The sequence below is a fragment of the Artibeus jamaicensis genome, unplaced genomic scaffold (genome assembly GCF_021234435.1).
Source record: "Artibeus jamaicensis isolate MK-2021 breed Jamaican fruit bat unplaced genomic scaffold, CSHL_Jam_final scaffold_286, whole genome shotgun sequence".
In the NCBI taxonomy this organism is placed as follows: Eukaryota; Metazoa; Chordata; class Mammalia; order Chiroptera; family Phyllostomidae; genus Artibeus; species Artibeus jamaicensis.
The window spans coordinates 12,454,830-12,466,673 of NW_026522034.1; the positions used below are offsets into that span (position 1 = coordinate 12,454,830).

General features: G+C 40.7%; 1 protein-coding gene across 2 annotated transcripts in view; it reads right to left on the reverse strand.

Annotated features, from left to right (window-relative positions):
* PRPF39 (pre-mRNA processing factor 39) overlaps window positions 1–5,158 on the reverse strand; it is a 55,703-nt gene extending 50,545 nt beyond the window's left edge. For both annotated transcript variants that reach the window (XM_037158259.2, XM_037158257.2), the window contains exon 1: window positions 5,044–5,158. The gene's annotated coding sequence lies outside the window, so the exon portion shown is untranslated. The remainder of the gene's footprint in view (window positions 1–5,043) is intronic.
* Between the last annotated feature and the right edge of the window lie 6,686 nt (window positions 5,159–11,844).

The window sequence follows — 11,844 nt, forward strand, 5'->3', positions numbered from 1 at the left end:
CACCTACCACCCTTGTTCAAGCTACTCATCTCTCACCTAGAATGCTAATACAGTCTTCTGTAACCTATCATAGGCTTCCTGATTATTCTCTTTAGATCTACTCCACCCCTTCTTACCTGTCTTCAGACTGTTCTCAACACAGAAGACAGTATTCTTCTTCAAACATAAATCAGACAACATAATTCCACTGCTCCTTCTTAGACAAAAAGTAATGTGCTAACAATGGCCCACTGCCCCCCCCCACTATTCTTTGACCTCATCTTCTACCATTCTTACCCTTTCTCACTCAGCCCCAGCCACACTGACATCTTGCTGTCTCTAGACAGAACACACTATCCAGCTTTAGAGCCTTGGTACTGGCTGTTTCCTCTACCCAGAGTGATCTTCCAAATACCCATGTGACTAAATTCCATACCTACTCCTTTGCTGAAATGTCACCCTCTCAGTAAAATCTACTTAGACTATACTATTTAAAGTTATAACTTGCTCCCATCCCCAGTATGCGTGATCCCCTTTACCTTCCTCTACTTTTTTGCTTTTACCCATAGAATTTACTATAGTCTTACACAGTAAACAATTTACTTACTTAGTATACCCTGACATAAGAATTAACGAGCTTGTTCTTTTTATTCACACTACTCTTCCTCTAAGAAATCATATCTCCCCACTAGACCAGTATTTTTCAAATGGCAGACTGCTTCAAGGGTATCCAACCTTTTGGCATCTCTGGGCCACAATGCAATAAAAGTTGTCTCGGGACACACATTAAATACACTGCAATATGTAATCACATAAAAAAAAACTCATAATATTTTAAGTAAATTTACAATTTCGTGTTGGGCCATATTCATAGACATCCTGGGCCACATGTGGCCCATGGAATGCAGGCTGGACATCCCTGCAGATCCTCTTCTCCCTGTTACAAATGACAAATCATCTAACACACACATGCAATTCAACTATTATATGTAAACTGTAGTGAATTGCCTGGTGCATTGAAGACACTCATTATTTTTAAAAGAATGAATGAAAGAGAGCATGTCTTCATGTACTGCTATGACTTCAATTAACTATTAGTGACAATAATAAGAGATACTATTTGGTGAACAAGTATTTTGTTAACTTCCACTTTCCCATTCTTAAGAATGGAGAAAACAAAATTGATTAAGTAACTTGTCCAAGGTTACATGACTAGTAAGAGACAGAGTCAGGATCCAACCCTATCTTCTCTAAAACAAAAACTCTTGCCTATTCTAATAAATTCTACAATCCAGATATTCTATTTCTGTTGAGGTTTTATTTTGTTTTCCAATTCAGCTCTCTTCAGCTTCACAGTCTTTGTGCATGCAGTTTCGTTCACAGGGAACGCTTTCCACCTCTATCCCACCAAGATTCCCACTTAGAACCTTCAACCTAATTGAAGTCTACTCATTCTTCCGGACAAAGTTAAAACATCACTTTCTGAAAAGTATTCTCATACCCCTCTAATTAGTTAGGTTCTCCCAAGGATGCTTCCACAACAATCAGTCTTTTTTCCCATAGCACACATCACATTTATGATACCTGTTCCATGTCTATCTTCCCTACTAGAATGTAAGTTTCTTGCCAGTAAGGACCAGACCTATCAATACCAGGGATATAGTATATCTGGAGACCTAGAACCAATTCAATTCATTAAGTAACAAACAAATAGCATCAGAGTCCTTAGTCACCACCCCACCACTGCCAGACTAAAACCTAGTATATTACTTCATAACCAAGAGAGAAGTGACATAATAAAGTGCTTGAGTTTTAAAGTCCTATAGGACTGAATTAAGGGTCTGGCCCAGTTACTCATTTGGGAACTTTGGGCAAGTTACTTAACCTCTCTATGCCTCATCCTTGAAATAATCATACACACCTTGCTATAAAGATTATCCTCTTCAAGCTCTGGCTGGTGTAGCTCAGTGGATTGAGCGCGGGCCTGCGAACCAGACAATTGCGGTTCGATTCCCAGTCAGGGCACATACCGGGGTGGCAGGCCGGTTCCCTGCAGGCCAATTCCCAGCAGGGGATACATGAAAGGCAACCATACATTGATGTTTCTCTCCCTCTCTCCTTCCCTTCCCCTCTAAAGATAAATAAATAAAATCTTTAAAAAATATTTAAAAAAAAAGATTATCCTCTTCATTCACACTGCTCTTGTTACAATTTGAGAAATTATCATCTCTCCTCCTGAATCTTTTTCAAACTTCAGACTGCTTCAAACCAGCTTCCCCCTTCCACCATTTTTAAATGAAAACACACAGAAAAGAAAAAAATACACCATAGTGTATACACATTTAAGGGCATATTGTTGAAATATACAGAGAATTCAACTACTGTTACTGGGCTGCAATGTTACACGCATATAACACAGGTGGGGGAAAATTAGGTTTACATTTGTAAGTACACAGAACAGTTTATGATTATATTATTAATTATTGTATTATTTTCCATATGAACTGTAAACTTACTTTTGTCCCATCCTGCATTGAGTTGCAGTAAAAAAATTTGAAAATCACTGCTATACTATTACTACAATAAATTTGTATTAATAGAATATTATACTCAGTGAGAACAGAGGCCTTGCTTTTGTTCACTACTGTGTCCCCAGAACCTAAAGTAGTGTCTACTGTATAACAGTATATGAAAGAATTTGTTGAAAAAGTGTGTGCTATAATTGGTCCCAACTTAACTCTTCAAATGTATTAATCCTGCAGTATTCCTCCTCACTGGCATTTAGAGAACCCAAAGTATTCTTCAGCCTGAGCCTTGACTCATGCTCTCCTCTGAAACTAATGAAAGTTTCCTACTTTACCCAACTCACCAAAACCACCAATGCCTTTTTACTATATTGCACTTTCTTATAAAACCATATGAGAGGCATAAAGTCTACAAGCACAAAGGGAACGTAATAAAATATGCAGTACAGGAAAAAATACAGTTCTATAGCATGCCTTTAACTTTTAGTTTAGTTATGATATACATTAAACTTTTTTTAAATCCTCACCAGAGGGTATGTTTATTGATTTTTTTAAGAAGACCTTTAAAAAATTCTTTATTTATTTTTAGAGAGAGAGGAAGGGAGAAAGGGAGAGAAACATCAATGTGTGGTTGCTTCTCATGCCCCTGACTGGGTACCTGGCCTGCAACCCAGGCATGTGCCTGGCCTGACAGGGAATCAAACCAGCGACCCTTTGGTTCACAAGCCAGCACTCAATCCACTGAGCCACACAGGCCAGAGGCCATTCTGGTGTACAGGAACAACACTCCAACCAACTGAGCCACCTGGCCTGGGCAACATACTTAAACTTGTGACTAACAATTCAACCTGCCATAGTAAAATTTAGAGGATGAATTAACCCATATATAATTAAAAGTGGGAAGTTTGATCTCATACTTTCTTTTTTAACACTATATTAACTCTATGCCCATAGAGTTCAGTGAGTATCCTCATTATCAACAACACATAAAAAGCTGAAGACATCGCTAAGGACTGAAAATCAGGAGTTTGAGCAATACAAATCAACAAACTTTGCAACCTAGAAGTTATTCTGCGCCTCCTCCACAGATAAGACACTAAGGCTGTTAAAAAGACTCTCATAAGCAATTGTATTCAGAAACTAAGTAGAATGGCCACAGATTGACCTTTTAAAAGTTTCTACCTATTAAACATTTATTATGTTCAAGAAACAAGAATAAAACATACATACTTACAAATACTGGGATTCATCAGAATTTTTTTGGGAAAAAAAAATCATTTGGATGCAACTACTACTTCTTTTTTGGGGTATTTTAAACAAAAATCTTATGCTTTATGATTGCTAACATACCATGGCTCTGTTCGTTCGCTTGACATACACACACGAACACAAATTTTATCATTTGATTTATAAAATTATTTTTCTTCTTCAAATACGTAAAAATACTACCAAATAATGTGACACTAAAAATTTACACTTTTCAATTTTCAAATATCTCATGCCATCTACTAATAATTAGCCAACTTTGGCCAACCCTAATTATTCTAGAGTTCACTAGTCCTAAAAGAACTAGTCCTCTTCAGTAAAATTCCTTTCATTCACCTTTTGCCTACCGAGGCCGTAGAGTGGAAAGTTCCAACTTTTGCAACTCTAGAATGAGGTTATAAGTGTGTGTGTGGGGGGGGGGGGATACCTAACAGTAGTTGTTTGTTTTTTTTCAAGCCACTTAGGCTCCCACAGAACCCCAAACACTTCAAGTTCCAACCTAAGCTCCACACCTCCATCCACGAAACTTGCTTTAAGCTTCAACCTTTCCAGCTGTAGGGAAAGTTTAACGTATTTCTGAACAAAATGGAGCAGTCGCCGAATCACCTTAAAGTAACAATCCAATGGCATAAAATAATACAATGTTCTAGTATTATCATCAATCATACATTAAGAGCAGTACTACTTATTAACTTAAAGTAGACATTATTCTTTAACAGATTTCTTCACAAGGTCTTCAATGTCTAGATTTCTCTGCTTCTATCCTATCCTGGCAAAAGTTTTGGCTTATCTCTGGAGTGCTGTGCCTCAGGGTCCCAAAAATGTGGCTTATGTGGTCAGAATGCGGAACGCGTCCTACACGACGCCTAAATTAAGCTTTATTAACAGAATTTGTATTATATTTCACTATGTTCTGTCGGCTACTAGTCAGCGTCTTCCACTTCCAGCCGTTCCGGCCACACTGTTTCCAGCTACTGAGGGAGCAAGGGCTTCAGACTTACCCCCCAAAACGCGCCCTAAATCAAGGTGGAGGCCCACACTTCCCCGCCCCTCAGAGAAACGTTTGTCTAAGAAAAGAAACCTCGCAAATGCTCCACCAACAGGTGGGAAGGGGAAAGGAACGGACAGCTGGGAGCGGAGGGCAGGGAGGCCAGGCCGCAAACCCGGCGGGAGACTGAGGACCCGGCCCCAGTGCGGCCTGAAACAAGGCAAGCCTTTCGTGCCCAGCAAGTCACCCCCTGCAGCCAATTCCAACGCGCTCGCCCCAACTGACCTGACGGTGGATGCGACTGACTGCCATAAGCCGCAGTCGGGGCTAACGGAGCCGAAGATAGCACTTCCACGGTCTCAGTCCCCACAGCCCTCACAGCGCCGCCACCAGCGCCTCAGCCGCCTCCTCGGAAGAGAACGCGCGGCGCGCATGCGTCGGTATTCCTGCGGCCACGTAGTCACGTGGCTGCGCCACACGCCCGCCTCGCTCAACGCGGGAGGGAGAAGACTACGCCCTGTCCCGGGGCACTAGAGGCGGGGCTGGTGCTTCTGCTCTGTTTTCCGTCTGTGAGGACTTCCCCAGGTGACAGCGTGTTTTGGTTCTTTGACACCCCGATCTTAATCACAGCCAGCATCGCGTCCTTCCGCTACCCCCAGAGAAAAATATCGATATTCTTTTTGGGGCAAATCTAAGGTTTCCCAACAATTGCCCAGGTTTTACCCCTCGACCTGAAAAATGGACATAAACTACACCCTTGCAAAGAACCCTGGGTGGATAGCTCAAGTTTATCAGTGCGTCGACCAGTCAGGGCACATACAAAATATGATTTCTAGATCTAGAATTTAAAATTAAACTTACCCAAAGTCGTAAGTACCCTCGGTTTCGTTCATCAGAAATCTCCTAAAGAGCCCATTTGCTTCCAAATATCATAATCTTACCGTTTGCATTTCACTTTCATCAAACTGCATGCAATTACAGCTTTCCCTTTTTTATTCTTCGAGCTCACGTGTTTTGTTTTGTTTTTTTAATTCTCCAGCAATGCAAACATACTTTGTACTCGTTTAAACAGTCATTTCTCGATGTTTCCTATGGGAAGGGGCAGTGAAGGGCTGATAACCTGGAAAGGCATGTGGAGTTTGCAGCGGGTTGTAAGTGCCACTGCCTTCTTCACTCCTTTTCTGGTCCTTTCAACCTTTTTTAAAGTCATCTAAAATTCTTCATCAGTAAATAAGATTACCTAGCTCTGAGACCCCATCACCCTCTAATAGCCATTTTGCAAAACTCATTCTGCTTCAACTTTATTCACTGTAAATTCATTGTTCCTTTATCTAGTTTCCTACAGTTTACCTTTTAAACCAGTGATACTGCTTTTATTCTCCTGGTTTTCCCCACAGCTTATAAGAAAAACCTCAAATTTTTGGCATTGAAAGATCTTTCATAATCGTGCCAGCCTTCTTACTGGTTTCTGACTTCCCATAGTTCCACAAAACCCAATGTTTCCATTTATGTGTCTTTTTGTTCTTTTTATATGTCTAATCCTTTGCATTTCCCTCTGCCTAAAATGTTTTTACCACTGGTGAAAACAATTTAAAAAATTTCATTTAGCCTTTGTTGACTTTAAAATAAATTGTATGCCAAAATATACGCTTTTGGCGGGGGGGATGATATAACAAATACTATAGGTTAGAGGGTGGTAAGTTCTAAAATATTGTAAAGTCAGTTATTCTCAGAAACAGACAGAACAAAGAAATTGGACAGATGAGGAAAGGTATTATTTATTAATGTAATTAATTTCTTCCATTTGCCTCTCCAGATCAATAGCCCACCTTTCTCCATGTTCCATTCTCCACAGATTGATTCTTATGAATTATATCCCTTTCTCCCTGGCTTCTAGTTGGATCAGGCCAACAAAGAGTCCTGGAAGAATGGAATGGAGGAGTGAGGTGAGAATGTTTGTTTCTCAAGCTCTCTCCACATGAGGATCTCAGCTCTTATCAAGTTCTTCTAGGTTCCAAGTTTCCCTAAACCCTGCCTTTGCAAATAGTGCCTTTTTAACCACTTCTCAAATTACCCTGATGTTGATATGCCTCTGGGATACTGACTCATAAAAGAACAAAAAGCTTCTTGTGATACCCAATGTTAATCACAACTCCTGGGCTATTCAGTATAAGGTTTCTGCTTATTTCTCCAAAATGTAACATGCAATGAAAATGTGCATAAAACACTGCATGGCTCACTTAATTTACAGAATATGGAATTTGTTCATTTATATTATGAATTTACCACTAAATTCAGTGTAATTCACCTGTAACCATGTATCATTAGAGTGCTAAGTACATTCCCTTCACCAAGAATTTAAGAAATACACAGGTGAAGGTGATATCAATTAAAGAGTTTTTGCAGTGACTGGAAGAAAAGAATTGCCTAATAGCCTTGCAGTAGGATAGGTTTATGTGGTGAACTTTATTGACAATGTAAAATTAAGAGGCTTCCCCTCCTGACTTCCCAATATCCCATCTCTGTCTCACCATGGAAAATGTCCAATCTTGGCGGGGGGGGGGGGAGGCTGGGATGGGAGAAATAGACAAAAAACTGTCCTTGAAAAATAACTAAATAAAATTATTTTTAAAAAAAAGAAAAAGAAAATGTCCAATCTTGTCTTCAGTAGGGCCAGAATAAAGGTCATTGCCCAGAGTTTCTGCTCCATATTAAAGTCCGGTCCAGTCCAGCATCTGGCTTACTTAGTATGCATGTGTTTCCAGCTGCAGTCCACTGTGTTGAAGTATTCGGGCGCTCTCCTAGACACTGTATGCGAAGCCCATACAGCAATGGCTATGCTGCTGCTAGGGACATGTGGCCATGGACAGAACAGGCACATGAGGGTTACCGGGCAAGAAAGCGGGGAGCGCCTCTTTGTTCCCTAGTTCGGGCTTGGAAAAGACCAGAAGTTTTTCCAAATTGGTCAATAAATTTCCCAAGTTTTGTGGGCTTTGGATGGACTTATACCCCCTAGTTAGACTGACAGGCCTTTGTAGTTCAGCAGCTCCCTCTTTGCCCCCTCCATCCCCTTCCCCTGCCCCCAACAATTAGGTGCTAATTCCCTGGGAAGAGAGGGACATTATAACCACCTGGAGTGTGAAGAGCTATAGCTTCCTGGCAAAGGGAAGAGGTTCATGCTCTCCATTATATTAAGCTCAATGTCTAAGTTCCTTTGCTCCCCCATCTTTTTATTAATGATTAGTTAAATACCAACGATAATAAAGGATGAGTCAGGATCTTTGAAAAGTACTAGTGGTGTTTCTCTTTGGCTGGCGAATGCTACAGTTGGTACAGGTGCCATGATTTCAAAGGTGATATAGATTCCTAGATGGCAGAAAACTCAGTTATCAGAGACAAATGGGCATGATTAGGAATAAAGAGCAGGACCTTCTGGTAACTGAATGATCTGACCAGCAGGGATATTTAGTAATATCTAATAGATCATGGGATCTATTAGATGAGTAGAATACTAAGTCAAAATAGATGAGTAAAATACTAAAGTCTTAGTCGTTGTATATTTTAAAAACCCCTCCAAACTAGCAAAGAGAGCCACAATCTCTCACCTACTTCCTAGGACACCTTGCAATAAGATTAGGCAAATAACCTAAGAGAAAAATTCTATGGTAATATCACTATGACTATTCCTCCTAGTCCTCCAAAGAGATCTTTGGATACTTATCAAAGAAGCTTCACACTAGAAAAAATATGCTTACATTTTTTTAAGATTTTATTTTAGAGAAAGAGGAAGGGAGGGAGAGAGGAAAAGAAACATCAATGTGAGAGAAAAAATATTGATCAGTTGCTTCTCCCAGGCACCCTGACGGGAACCAAACTCACAACCCAGGCATGTGCCCTGACCGGGAATCAAACCAGAGATCTTTTGCTTTGCAGGATGATGCCCAACTGAGACATACCAGTCAGGGCAAAATTGTGCTTAGTTTTGAGAATTTACTGGACACTGGTTCTAAACTAATACCAAGTCTTAGAGTCATAGAATGCCATCAGACAGAGTGGGGGTTTCAGAATATGATAGATTGTAGATTAGATTACTCTCATCCATTCCCACTATGTTCCTATTACCATCCTCTACTATTGAGACTAGGAATTCAGTACTCAATTTCCTAGCCTCCCTAGAATCTAAGCACGTCTAAAGAGATGTAGACAGAAGTATGCAGGAAGGGCCTTCTTTCCTAAATAAAAAAGCAAAGCCTCACTAGAGAAACTCAGTAGTGTAATGAACTTTAACTGCTGAGTCCTTTATCCTACTAATCTAAGTGTGTCATCAATTCAGTCAGTCTTACCCCAGAATACCTTCCAGGTCCTTTCTTTTAATTCTCACTGCTTCTGCCACAGTTTAGACCTTAGCTATATAGAGTTTAGCTCTGAGCTCTAACTAGTAAATCACCACACTCCTTTTCAAAACATTGCACAGGCACATACTATCAACCCTTCAGGCTGGAACATTTGATAAATCCATTTATCACAGGTGGGCTTTTTCACCAGTGCTTCTAAATTGATTTTCTTGTCTATATAACCTTTCCTTGCTCCACCCAACTATCCCTCTGCTACTGGTTAAATTATTTTAAATACACCCTTTCCAGTCTTGAAAACATGCTTCCTATCTCCAGAATACATTTCAAATTTATGTATCAAGTACATTTTATTCAAGTACTGTTTATTTAGTACCCAGTACAAACCAAGGTACTATTCCAGAGATAGTAGTGAAAAGAAAAACTCATTCAAAATTGGTCACAGTTTGGTATTACCAGATCATTCTAACATCATTGTGCATACTATTGTTTCACACCTTCCATGCTCTAACTAGTTTTTTTAAAGAGTATTTTGCGGAGACTTCCGCCAAGATAGAGGCGTAGGTGGAAGCACTGCGCCTCCTCGCACAACCAAGTTTAAAAACAATAAAGTTTTAGCAACAAAAACACAGCCAAACCACAGAAAATTGAACTATACGGAAGTATGACAATAACGAACCCTTCAGCCAAACCGGTAAGAGGGGCAGAGTCAGCAGCAGAGTGGGGTCAGGCAGGAAAGATCCACCGGACCGACCCCGGGAGCTTGACCCAGGTGCGCCAGTAGCCGTGGGCAGATCCCAGGTGTGGAGAAGCAGGCGGACCCACTGAGGGCTGATCTCGGTCACACAATCACACGCAGATAAACCGGTGAAGGAGCAGGCAGTGAGACAGACCACGCAAGCCCCAGCATCAGGAAGCAGCAGAGGGAACCCATTGTCCCTCTCTGACCCCGCCCCCACATGCAGCGTCACAAACCAGCGACCTGGGTGGCCCCTCTCTGACCACACCCCCACATATAGCGTCACAAAACAGTGACCTGGGTGGCCCCACCCTGGTGAACAACTAAGGCTCCCCTCCTCATACATAACAGACACAAACAGATCAAAACATGCCTCAAGAACAACTCAGAGCCCCAGAGCCGATAAATCTAAGGGATGAAGAAATAGCCAAACTTTCAGATGCACAGTTCAAAACACTGGTGACCAGGATGCTCACAAAACTGGTTGATTTTTAGTCACAAATTAGAGGAACCTATGAAGGCTAAACTAATTGAAATGAAGGGAAATGCACAGGAAACCAATAGTAATGGAAAGGAAACTGGGACTCAAATCAAAGGAGTGGACCAGAAGGAGGAAAAAAATGACCAAACAGAAAAGTATGAAGAAACAAGCATTCAAAAAAACGAGGAGAGGCTTAGGAACCTCCAGGACATCTTTAAATGTTCCAACATTCAAATAATAGGGGTACCAGAAGGGGAAGAGGAACAGCCATGAGTGGAAAACTTATTTGAACAAATAATAAAGGAGAATTTCCCCAATCTGGCAAAGGAAATAGACTTCCAGGAAATCCAGGAAGCTCAGAGAGTCCCAAAGAAGTTTGACCCAAGAAGGAACACACCAAGGCACATCATCATTATATTAGCCAAGATCAAAATGAAGGAGAGAATCCCAGAAGCAGCAAGAGAAAAGGGGACAGTCACCTACAAAGGAGCTCCCATCAGACTGTCAGCTGATTTCGCAAAAGAGACCTTACAGGCAAGAAGGGGCTGGATGGAAGTATGAAATCCAAAGACCTACAACCAAGATTGCTCTATCCAGCAAAGCTTTCATTTAGAATGAAAGGACAGATAAAGTGCTTCTCAGATAAGATCAAATTCAAGGAGTTCATCATCACCAGGCCCTTATTATATGAAATGTTAAAGGGACTTACCTAAGAGAAAAAAGATTAAAAAGATGAACAGTGAAAGGACAGCAAACTCACAGTTATTAACAACCACACCTAAAACAAAAGCAAACTAAGAGGACAGCTTGACCAGGAGCAGAACCATAGAAATGAAGATCACATGGAGGGTTAGCAACAGGGGAGTGGGAGAAGGAGAAGGGGGGAGAAGGTACAGAAAATAAGTAGCATAGATGGTAGGTAGAAAATAGATAGGGGGGAGGGCAAGAATAGTAGGGGAAATATAGAATCTAAAGAACTTGAGACACGTGGTCATAAACTAAAGGGGAGAATGGTGGGGGAGGGGTGTGCAGGGTGGAGGGGAATGAAGAAGGGGAAATAGAACTGCAATGGCATAATTAGTAAAATATATTTAAAAAAAGAATTATAAGTCATTTGTTAGGATGATGCAAATAATAAAACAGCTAACCATGTGTATTGAAAAAAAGAGTATTTTGCTAACTCTGCAATTTACTTTGACTTTAAATCTCAGCTTATCCCATTGTTCTGCCCAGAGTATGAATTGAGTTTGTACCCTTTTACAGTATACATCATCAGAATATAATTTTTTTTAAATAAATTTATTTATTTTTTTTTGAATTAATTATGCTGTTACAGTTGTTCTATTCCCCCCTTCATTCCCCTCCACCCTGCCCCCCCAAACCCCACCATTACCCCCCTTTAGTTTATGTCCATGTGTCTCAAGTCCTTTAGGTTCTATATTTCCCATGCTATTCTTGCCCCCCCCCCCATCTATTTTCTATCTACTGTCTATGCTACTTGTTTTCTGTACCTT